A 10576-nucleotide genomic window follows, 5' to 3' on the forward strand; every position below is an offset into this window, starting at 1 on the left:
GGTATTTCAACATATATTCCTTAGAACAGCACAGTAAACAACCCAGAGCACCCAGCCCCAGTGTCTGGCACACAGTGGTATTCACGAAAGTCATGCCAACTAACTGAAGTGAATTCACCCTCACTCCCTCACTCAATTCAACTCACTCACTCAATCACCTCATTTCTCTTTTCCCCTAATGGCAGTTTTCCTGCCAATTAGAAACATTATAGGCAATTCGAGGAAGGTATTTAGAATGCTAATGAATGAAAAGAACTTTCAGTCACATCTATTTCATATAAATTAATCGTTATGAGTTTTACGACCTTGGTTGCCTTGATTGCACAGCTGTTGCTGGCATACCCTGCTCAACGTAAGGAGTGGCAGTGTTCCCCTACCAGACGGTGCCAGCCAGGGGTAATATGAAGGGAATGAGAATTCAGCATCTGAGGTATCCATATCTTCCCGAGTTCACTGAGATCCCTCCTGCCTCTTCCTCAACTCCAAATGAGAGAACCAAGGAGTTGGGAAATCAAAAGGCTGTGCTGCAATTCTGATCTGACAAGGTCCCAGGAAGGCGAGCAAGGAAGGGCCAAGCCAACAAGCCTCACTCTAGGTGTAATGTAAGGCTGCCCTCAGCAGAAGTGCCCTTCCATTTCCTAACCACCGCTGCCCCCTGGTGCCCTGACTGGCCACATCTGACAATGTTTGTGCAGCCCAAACCTCTAGTGCAGCACTGCCCAACAGAAATATAATGCAAGAAAAGATGTAATTTTTTTTAATAGCTACATTTTAAAAGGTAAAAAGAAACAGATGAAATTAAGTCTAATAATATATTTTATATAACCCAATATATCCAAACTATTACTACTTCAACAGGCAATCAATAGAAAAAATATTAATAAGATAGTCTATGTTCTTTTTGCCATGCTAAATATTCAAAATCTGGTGTGTATTTTATACCTACGGACACCTCAATTCAGACAAGCCTTTTATGTTAAGTGCCCAACAGTCATGTGTATCCAGGGGCTACTGTGATGGACAGTTTAGCCCTAGTGCCTCGACCTGCACTGTCCTTGCTGGCCTAACTAGCACTGTCTCGTGTCCCAAGCCAATGGTAACTCTAGATCAATCCTCTCCCCTGAGCTCCAGGCTCAGAGAACTAGCTTCCTTCTCGGCCTCTCCACTTGCCCGTCTAACAGAAATCTCTGTTAGTTCTCCAAAACTACATTCTCACTTTCCACCCCACAACCTGTCTCGACAGCCCACTCAATTCAATGACATCACCATCCAACTGGTTGCTGGAATTAAAATCCAAGGGGTTATCCTTTTCCTTCACCCCTGCCCCACTTCCAAGCAGTCATCGAGTCCTATCTGTTCCGCCTGTAGATATGTCTGATTACTTGTCTCTACCTCCACTACCACCACCCTCACCCCGGCCAACATTATCGTTGCCCTGGACTACTGCACCAGCCTCCAAACTGCTTCCACTCCTACTCTCCCACCCCCTCATTCCACACCCAAAGGAGCACAGAGGGATCAGACTTCTCATATCCCTCACACTGTCTGCATCTCTCCATCAGCTTACCAGTGCCTTCTAATAAAATTCAGAGGTTTTCCTGGCAGTCCACTGATAAAGAGTCTGTGCAACCACTGCAGGGGGCACAGATTTGATCCCTGGGGGGAAAACTAAGATCTCACAAGTCAAGAAGCACAGCCACACACACACACACACAAATCCAAACTCCTCTCCTGGCTTGGCCACTCCCTTCATCACCTGCTCCCTGCACCTGGCTGCCCATCACTAAACCACCAGATATATGCTGCAAACAAAACATGCTAAATTCATTTCCGTGTCCCTCTGTCTGGAATATTCTTCCTCCTCCTTGCATGTCTGTCTCCTTCTCATCATTCTGGTTTGAGAAGCCTTCCCTCACCATCCTATCTGCCATAGCGCCCTCATCTTCAGTCATTTTCTATCCCACAACCTTGTTTTTATTTTCTTTATAGCATTCATCATTCCCTGAAGTTGTCTTCTGTCTCCTCCCGCTAGAACATAAGCTCCGTGAGAGAAAGAACTTCCCTTCTATTGTCCACCTTTGTTCTTCTAGCAACTAGAACAGCACCTGACACACAGTAACCTAGGAATGAGAGCACGAGTGAGTGAACGCTATTCCCTCCGTTTGGAGCACTTTCTCCTTTCCATGCTTGGTTCCTTCTTCAGGTCCTAAGCTGAGTGGCACCAGCCCAGGGAGCCCTCCCAAACTGCTCCGCTTTATCTTTTTGCTCAGCATCCTCTCTGCTGCTCTCATAGCACAGTTTTGATCACAGTCAATTTGTTTACTTCATTTTTTGTCTTCTCTGATCTCTCTTACGACCGCTCTATACTCTGCACCCCGGAAACAGGGCAGCATCTGCTCCATTCGCTGTGTCTGTCACAGCCTCGCGCAGCGCTGCACTTGTGGGCGGTGCACAAATCCTAGTTGGACGAACGGCTAACTCCTCTTGGCTCCTCCCAGACCCCCGCCCCCTCCGGCTCTGGAGCTGCGGTTTCACCTCGTGGACTCTGGCTCTCACCTGACGGGAGAGGGTCCCCAACTTGGAGGAAAGGGGAGGGGCCGGGGCAGAAGGAGGGGAGACCCGCCTCCAGAGGGAGCCGAGTTCAGCACCCCCACCCCAGTCTCCACCTCCCTCTCCGCGTAGGTAAAGCCCCCTCCTTGCGAAGGTCTCGGAAGCTCCGCGGTCCACGCTGCGGGCGCCTTCCGCCCGGAGACCCTGCCCCGCCAGACCCATCCCCAGTCCCCCGCGTGGCTGCGCGAGCACCCCCGTGGCCCCGGGCAATCCTCCTTCCCTCAGTCTCGGGCCGCGGGGACCGCGGGGGCCGCGGGGGCCGCGAGTCCGGCCGCCCAATCACTGAAGCCCGGGCAGGGGCAGGGACGCGGTCTGGTCAAGTCGCCCCTCCTTCTCTGAGTCCGTCCGTCGCCCCTGGGAAGCCACCGAAGCCGGGTGGTGACCCCCTCTTCCCCGGCTGCGGCGCCCGCAGAGGCCCCACCGCGTCCGCCGCCAGGTCAGGGTCCCGCCGCCCGGCTCCTCCCGACCCCACGGACCCTCGGCCTCGACGGCCACAGAGCCCCGAGATGGCACAAGGGCCGACGGGAAACTGCGGCCGTGTGACCTGACCAACTGACCTACTGACCGACTGACGGGACCGACAGATTGACTGACAAACTGGCTGACAGGATGGTTGACAGAAATGACAGGCTGACTGGACTGACAGGCTGGCTGACTGGCTGAAGGAACTGACAGGTGACTGACAGGCTTGCTGGCAGGATTGACAGGCTGAGTGACTGGACTGTAGACGGCTGACGACATTGACCGGCAGGTCGGCGGCTGCGGGTGTTGCCATGGCCTCTCAGCCTCGGCCTCCACCTCCCGCTCGCTTCACGCCAACTCACCCACCACGAAAGGGTTCCACAGAGCCCTGTGGCCGCGCCTTCTTTCCTGGGCCAAGCCGGAGTCCTTACGCGGTCCGCGGGGTCACCTGGCGGCCTCACTCTGAACGGAGGGGCAGGGTCGAGGGGCGGGGTAAGGGCTGTGGGCGGGGCCGTTGGTGAGCGGGGCGCGGGGGGGCGGGGTCGGTGGTGGGCACGGCGATGGGGGCGGGGCAAGGGCTAGGGGCGGGGCGACGGGTGGGTAAGGGGCTTGGTGGGGCGGGGTCGGTGAGTGGGCGGGGATAGAGGCTGGACTATGGCTGGAGAAATTAAAAGACGCTTGCTCCTTGGAAGGAAAGCAATAACGACGTCGCGTAGACAGCATATTAAAAAACTGAGACATCATTTTGCCGACAAAGATCTGTAGAGTCAAAGCTCTGGTCTTTCCAGTAGTCATGTACAGATGTGACAGTTGGACCATAAAGAAGGCTCAGAGCCAAAGAATTGATGTTTTCAAATTGTGGTGCTGGAGAAGACTCCTGAGAGTCCCTTGGACAGCAAGGAGATCAAACCAGTCAATCCTAAAGGAAATCAATCCTAAATATTCATTGGAAGGACTGATGCTGAAGCTGAAGCTACAATACTTTGGCCACCTGATGCGAAGAGCAGACTCATTGGAAAAGATCCTGATACTGGGAAAGATTGAAGGCAGGAGGAGAAGGAGACGACAGAGAATGAGATGGTTGGATAGCATCACCAACTCAATGGACATGAATTTGAACAAAATCCAGGAGATGGTGGAGGACAGAGGAGGCTGGCGTGCTACAGTCCATGGGGTCCGAAAGAGTAGACATGTCAGCAACTGACCAGCAACAACCGCAACAGCTGGAGAGGAGCAGATTTTCCCTTCACCCATGGGCCTCCTTCTCCAGAGCAGAATGGGCACGTCCCCTTGGGAGCCTGAGCCGTGCTGCAGGTCAGTCAGGCAACCTGTTGGAGGGAGAGTTTCCCGCCTTCCTTAGAACCCCGGGCATCCTGGGCTTCCCAGCTTCAGCAGGGGATGAGCAGGACCTCTCAAGGGCAGGCCGGCACAGAGCTCCACAGTAATGGAAACTTCAATATGCCTGGGGCCCCAGAAATCCTGGAGGACTCTTCAGGGACCTGGGGGACCTAAGTGAGCAGGTGGGGACAGGAGCCAGTGGGATATTCATTGTGTCTGTGCTGAGCCCACATTCGCCTCCACCTACTCCCTCCCCCGACCCCGCTGGTCCGGGCCAACTCATCTGCCTTCCCAGGGCCTGTCTGGAGCTCAGTGAACTCCAGCAAGCCCCCTAGGTGGCGGCAAAGGACTGAGAAAGTGCTCCCAGATTGGCCTCTTGCTTCAGCCCTAAGCCCAGAAAAGTCTGGAAGGATGGAACCACCTCACAGAGAACCGAAGGCCAGAAATGCAGGATCGCCTCACATCATGCGATTTGAATTCTGACTTCTGGTCCAGGAGAAGAGACAAAGCAAGAGAGGACAGGCCAGCAGGGCAGGGCTGGACACCTGCCATCCCAAGGGGTCCTCACCTATCTGAGGCCGTTTCCTTACCTGTAGAATTAGGTACAAAAGGGCACCTGCTCTTACAGGAAACTTTGAGGATTCACTGATACACTGCATGGAAATCACTTGGTACATTGCCTAACATATGTTAAGTGCTCAGTAACTAGTCACATTAATAAACAAAACAGCTTCCCACATGTCTAGCTGCAAACTGAGTGTGACGGTCTTGTTTACTGTGTCAGCTTGGCCAGGTTACAGTCCCCAGTTATGCAATCAAACACTAATCTTGGTGTTGTGATGAAGGTAGATGCAATTAAGTCAATTGACTTTAAGGGAGATTATCCTGGCTAATCTGGATGGGCCTGATTCAGTCCCATTTGGAAGGACAGAGCTTAAGAACCGAGCAGAGGTTTCCCTGAGGAAGAAGTTATTCTGCCCTTGGACAGTAACTCCCGCCCTTGGTAGGAGTTCCAGCCTGAACCTCATGATTTCACACTCACCAGCCCCACACTCACATAAGTCAGCTCTTTGCAATAAATCTCTTAATGTGCATCTCCTATTGGTACCATTTCTCTGGCTGAACCCTGAGGAATATACGCAGAGGAAGCAGGAGTGAGTGAGTTTGTGTATGTGCATGCTGGCATCATAGGGCCCAGTCCTCATGTTAATTCACTCTTTTTGCAGCTCAAGGTAGCCTATGTCTTTAGGGTCCTATAAGTTCAGTCGCTCAGTCGTGTCTGACTCTTTGCGACCCCACGAACCGCAGCACGCCAGGCCTCCCTGTCCATCACCAACTCCCGGAATTTACTCAAACTCATGTCCATTGAGTCGGTGATGCCATCCAACCATCTCATCCTCTGTCGTCCCCTTCTCCTCCTGCCTTCAATCTTTCCCAGCATCAGGGTCTTTTCCAATGAGTCAGCTCTTCGCATGAGGTGGCCAAAGTATTGGAGTTTCAGCTTCAACATCAGTCCTTCCAATGAACACCCAGGACCGATCTCCTTTAGGATGGACTGGTTGGATCTCCTTGCAGTCCAAGGGACTCTCAAGAGTCTTCTCCAACACCACAGTTCAAAAGCATCAATTCTTCTGCGCTCAGCTTTCCTCACAGTCCATCTCTCACATCCATACATGACTACTGGAAAAACCATAGCCTTGACTAGATGGACCTTTGTTGACAAAGTAATGTCTCTGTTTTTTAATATGCTGTCTATGTTGGTCATAACTTTCCTTCCAAAGAGTAAGTGTCTTTTAATTTCATGGCTGCAGTCACCATCTGCAGTGATTTTGGAGCCCCCAAAAATAAAGTCTCTCACTGTTTCCACTGTTTCCCCATCTATTTGCCATGAAGTGATGGGACCGGATGCCATGATCTTAGTTTTCTGAATGTTGAGCTTTAAGCCAACTTTTTCACTCTCCTCTTTCACTTTCATCAAGAGGCTCTTTAGTTCTTCTTCGCTTTCTGCCATAAGGGTGGTGTCATCTGCATATCTGAGGTTATTGATATTTCTCCCGGCAATAGCTGGAGGCTAAAGCAAAACTATGACTGTTTAATAGCAGGGCGTGGCGGAGGTGGGGTCGACTGGGAGGTGGATGGGGCCAGTGTCTGGGTGCAGATCTCCTACTCCCTTGCACCACCCCTGCCCCCAGGCTTTAGCCTCCTGAGTGTGAACTGCTTGTTTCCAGGCTTTTTCTAAGATGCCCTTTTCCCAAGGGAGGCCAGGCTCATCTTCCTCCCCCTGCGGCGGCAGGCGTAGGATTGATAGGAGGGGTGCAAACTGTGCTGTCTTCCCGGGAGCCAGCTGGTGAGGAGGAGGCTTCTCCCTCGGCCATCAGCCAGTCCTCGTGTCCTTGCCCCGCCTCTCCCACCTCCGTCCCACAGGCCGTGTGTCACGCGCACACCCACACTCCCGCCCTCATCCCGATAGCTACTGACACCCATCAATCCAGTGTATACTGGAGCACCATTCTGATTACTTCATTCAGCCTCAGCACAAACCAGTGGGGTGGCAACTCCTACTGTCATCATCCCCATTTTACAGAAGGGGAAGCTGAGGCTCTCCTGGGGAGAGCAGCCTGGGGAAGGGCCTTAAAGCACAGATGATAGTGGCAAAGGTAAAGAAGGTGGCCCTTGCAAATCCTGTCAGCTCTGTCTCCCAAATATATGCTCCTATCCTCCATCTCCCTGCCATCACCCAGCTCCCCCACGCCAATCTCCCTCCTGGGCAAACTGCTCCCCTACTCTGCCCCACACTGCAACCGGATTTTGAAGATGCAAACAGGATTGTGTCTCCTGCTCCTCTAAACACATCCACAGGGGCTGCCCAGTGCTCTGGCCACCTCTCCACTCTCATTGCCCGCCTGCCCACTCCCTCCTGCCCTGCAGTCTGACACAGCTTCCTTTCCATTCTTGGTGCTCTGCACACTCCCTTTGCAGATGCTGTTCCCTCTGCCAAACAGACTTCTCCCCACCTCCGCCACCCCACCCCCCTTACTAAGTCCCCTCCTGCCCCAGCTGCTTCAGGCACCCGTGTTGAACACACCCCGGTGCTGTGCCTTCCCTTCTGGGCATTGCATTCCCTCTGCACTCCAGCACTCACCTGGTGACTGCGTGTCACCTCAGCCCCCACCCCCACCCCCACACACGACTGTGGGTTCTGTTGGGTGGGTTTTGCTCACTGTGGTATCCCCGGTGCCTGCACACAGGAGAGCAGAATCCATGCTTGTGGGATGAGCCATAGGCGAGGAGGTAAGGCCAGGCCCTACCCTGACCTAGGTGGGAGCCACATGCCCTGGTTTGCTGGGGGAGGCCTCGTTCTCACCTGTCATCCAGTGTAGTAATCACAGCGCCCTTATTTACTCCCCAGTGCCCAATTTGATGACCTATTAAATGGTCAGCCTAGTTATTGGAAAGGAGAAGGGCTTTATCCCAGAGCTGCTTTTCCACACACTGGCTTCCCATTTTTTTCCCTACAGGCCCAACGCTTTTACTTCTGGTTCTTGAGATCTTTGTAATAGCTCCCTTCATTGCCCCCCAAGGCCCCAGAAACACATAAGAATTCTATTTGCCCATTTTACTGCAGAACTGTCCTCCTGGAGGGTTGCCATGGTGATTGAATGATGTCACTAACTTAGAAACTGTTGCCTAGGAGATGAGTGATGTCACTTCCAGGAGATGATTGCCATGGAAACCCTCTTGGTGGAACTAGGGGGTGGCCAGGAAAGCGAAGCGGGGTGTGGAGGGCGGATGCAAAAGGGACAAATGTGAAGGGCGGAAGGAAAAGGGAGGGGGAGAGCAGGAAAAAGGCCAGGAAGAGGATGGGGACCATCCCAGAGCAGTTGAAAATGACAGAGAATCATAGAATCTCCAAAATGCAAAAGTACCCAGAGACCACTCCAAGCATGCGCCTCATTTTTAGAGGCTGCTGAGAGGTCAGGACACCAGTTTTTAGGTGATGTTAGAACTAAGCTCAAGGACTCATGACTCTGTTTGGTTTTTCTGTTTTTTTTTTTTTTTGGCGACACCACTAGGCATACAGGATATTAGTTTCCTGAACAGGGATCGAATCCGTGCGCCTTGCACTGGAAGCACGGAGTCTTAACCACTGGACTGCCAGGAAGTCCCGACCCTCAGTTTCTTAAGTGGCTCATTGACAGATTTGGGTGTGGAAATGAAGGATCCCTTCTGTTTACTTTTCAAAATTTTGGTCTCAGGTCAGTCATTTACTCATGAAGTCAACAAATTCTTACTCTGAGCTGTGTGCTAGGCCCTGAGAACGTGAGTGACATTTTTATAGTTATTGTGTTATTCTATGTTTGTGTTGTATCCCCCCACTAGTTTTAGATCCACAAGGACAGGTAATTCACCAAGGTATCCACCCCCAGCACCCTGACCAGTGCCTACCACATGGTAGGTAATGGGTTGTTGACAAGACAGGTGATAAATGCCATCATGTGATGCAGACCCGCAGTACAGGAGCCCGGGGGGGGGGGGGGCTAAAGATGAAGGAATCCACTGTCAAGTTCATTTCTCACAAGCTGTGAGGCACTTAAATCATTCCTGTTTTCCAGGGTCTCTGTAAAGACTCAGAGACCATGTACTTAGTGTCTGGAACACAGAAGGTGTTCGAAATGGTTGTACCCATCAGCCTAACATCTGCATTTTGTAACAGAAGAGGATCTATTCAGTCCCCCCCAGCTGTGACTCAGTGCCTGTGCCTGCCCCAGAGATGGCAGCGGCGGCGGTCGGTGGGGAGGCGGGGGGAGGGGTTTGGGTTCCTTCTGAGAACAGAGGACTCCCTCGGCCTCTGGCAGGGCCCGACAGCGGAATGCACCCTACTTTACAGAACCAAGCAGCGTCCTGAGCTCCCCAATCCCAAGTGATCTGAGATGGCCAAGTATTTACCCGACAATAGCACTATTATCAAGAATCCTCCCCTTTCCTCCAAATCAAACAAATGGACCTTTGAGCAGGGTTTGAGGAGTTATTGAAAATCTGTGCGTTAGCACCAACACTGTGATGTTCCTTGCCAAGTGTATTTCGTTGAACTGTAAGTGAAATATTAAAAGCACTGAAGTGTCCCCAGAACAAGATGTGTGTGACGTCCATTTTTCCTTCTCAACCCCAAGACTGTAGCCCAGTGAAAAAAAACCATGAAAAGGATTTCGGGGATCTGAACGCTAATCTAGGTTCTGGCACTAACTTTGTAGTGCGACTCTATTCATTTCTCTGGTCTCACTTCCCCTGCGATGACACTGAGATGACCCTATTTCATTCCATAAATTTATCTTGACAAGCTTTTTTTTCCTTTGATCTTGACAAGTTTTAAAACATCAGAGCATGCAGAACTGGAAGGAAGCCTTTGAGACCACGCAACAGAGATGCTTTCAGCTTTACATCACGTATAATTTCAGGTCCTCTCAAAGAACCCTGTTTATTACTTGTGGGGCTGACTGGAATTGTGTGTCCATACTTCCCCACACCCTGTCCCCAGAGCCAAGAGGATGCCTTGCACATGGTACTCAAGAGTTGAATTAAAACTTATATTCCAAATTCGATGAGGGACCTGAACCTCAAAGGTTGTCAGCTGCCTGGGGCCCACCAGAGGGCAGATGGGACTCTAAATTAGAGACCGTGGACTAAGACAGCCTTAGATCAGGGGCAGAGGCTGTCCTGTGGCACCAGCTGACTCCAGAGGTCCGACAGCTCTGCACCTATTTTCTCCCCCTGTAAGGGAACAAAACTTTTCATAAGACGGCTGTGAAGTGAAAATGTGAGTGCTTTTTCTAAATCCCTTTTTGTGAGGGGCATTCCTAATGTAAGAAGTTATAATGTTTAAAGTATTTTCATCAAAGCCAAGTGCCTTAGCCACATAAAGCTTGTAGCTTTAAAATACCTAGTATTTTAAACTATTTTAAAAACTCAGTAATGATTTTTGCTACCAATTAGGTCAACCTGAAATAGCTTACTGAGGACTACTCATTAGCATGTGGGTCTATCAGGACGAGAAAATAGGTTAAGTGTCCATTCTGACGAGTTCTGTGCTCCACCGCAATGTAGGACCAAGGACAGAGACTGGGCATGTCCATCTTCACCTGTCTAGTGTTAAGCTTCAGTCAAGAAG

The 10576-nt window shown here is 51.3% G+C and overlaps 1 protein-coding gene across 10 annotated transcripts in view; it reads right to left on the reverse strand.

The window, feature by feature from the left end:
- SLC5A1 (solute carrier family 5 member 1) overlaps positions 1–8047 on the reverse strand; it is a 102971-nt gene extending 94924 nt beyond the window's left edge. For 5 of the 10 annotated variants that reach the window (XM_081542215.1, XM_081542212.1, XM_081542208.1 and 2 more), the window contains exon 1: positions 3435–3540. The gene's annotated coding sequence lies outside the window, so the exon portion shown is untranslated. Of the gene's footprint in view, positions 1–3434; positions 3541–7774 lie in introns of those variants that run through there. The other 5 variants (XM_081542213.1, XM_081542214.1, XM_081542211.1 and 2 more) reach the window with 3 other exon arrangements.
- Positions 8048–10576: the final 2529 nt, after the last annotated feature.

This window comes from Giraffa tippelskirchi, chromosome 11 (genome assembly GCF_054371585.1).
Source record: "Giraffa tippelskirchi isolate mGirTip1 chromosome 11, T2T-mGirTip1v1.2.pri, whole genome shotgun sequence".
Lineage (NCBI taxonomy): Eukaryota > Metazoa > Chordata > Mammalia > Artiodactyla > Giraffidae > Giraffa > Giraffa tippelskirchi.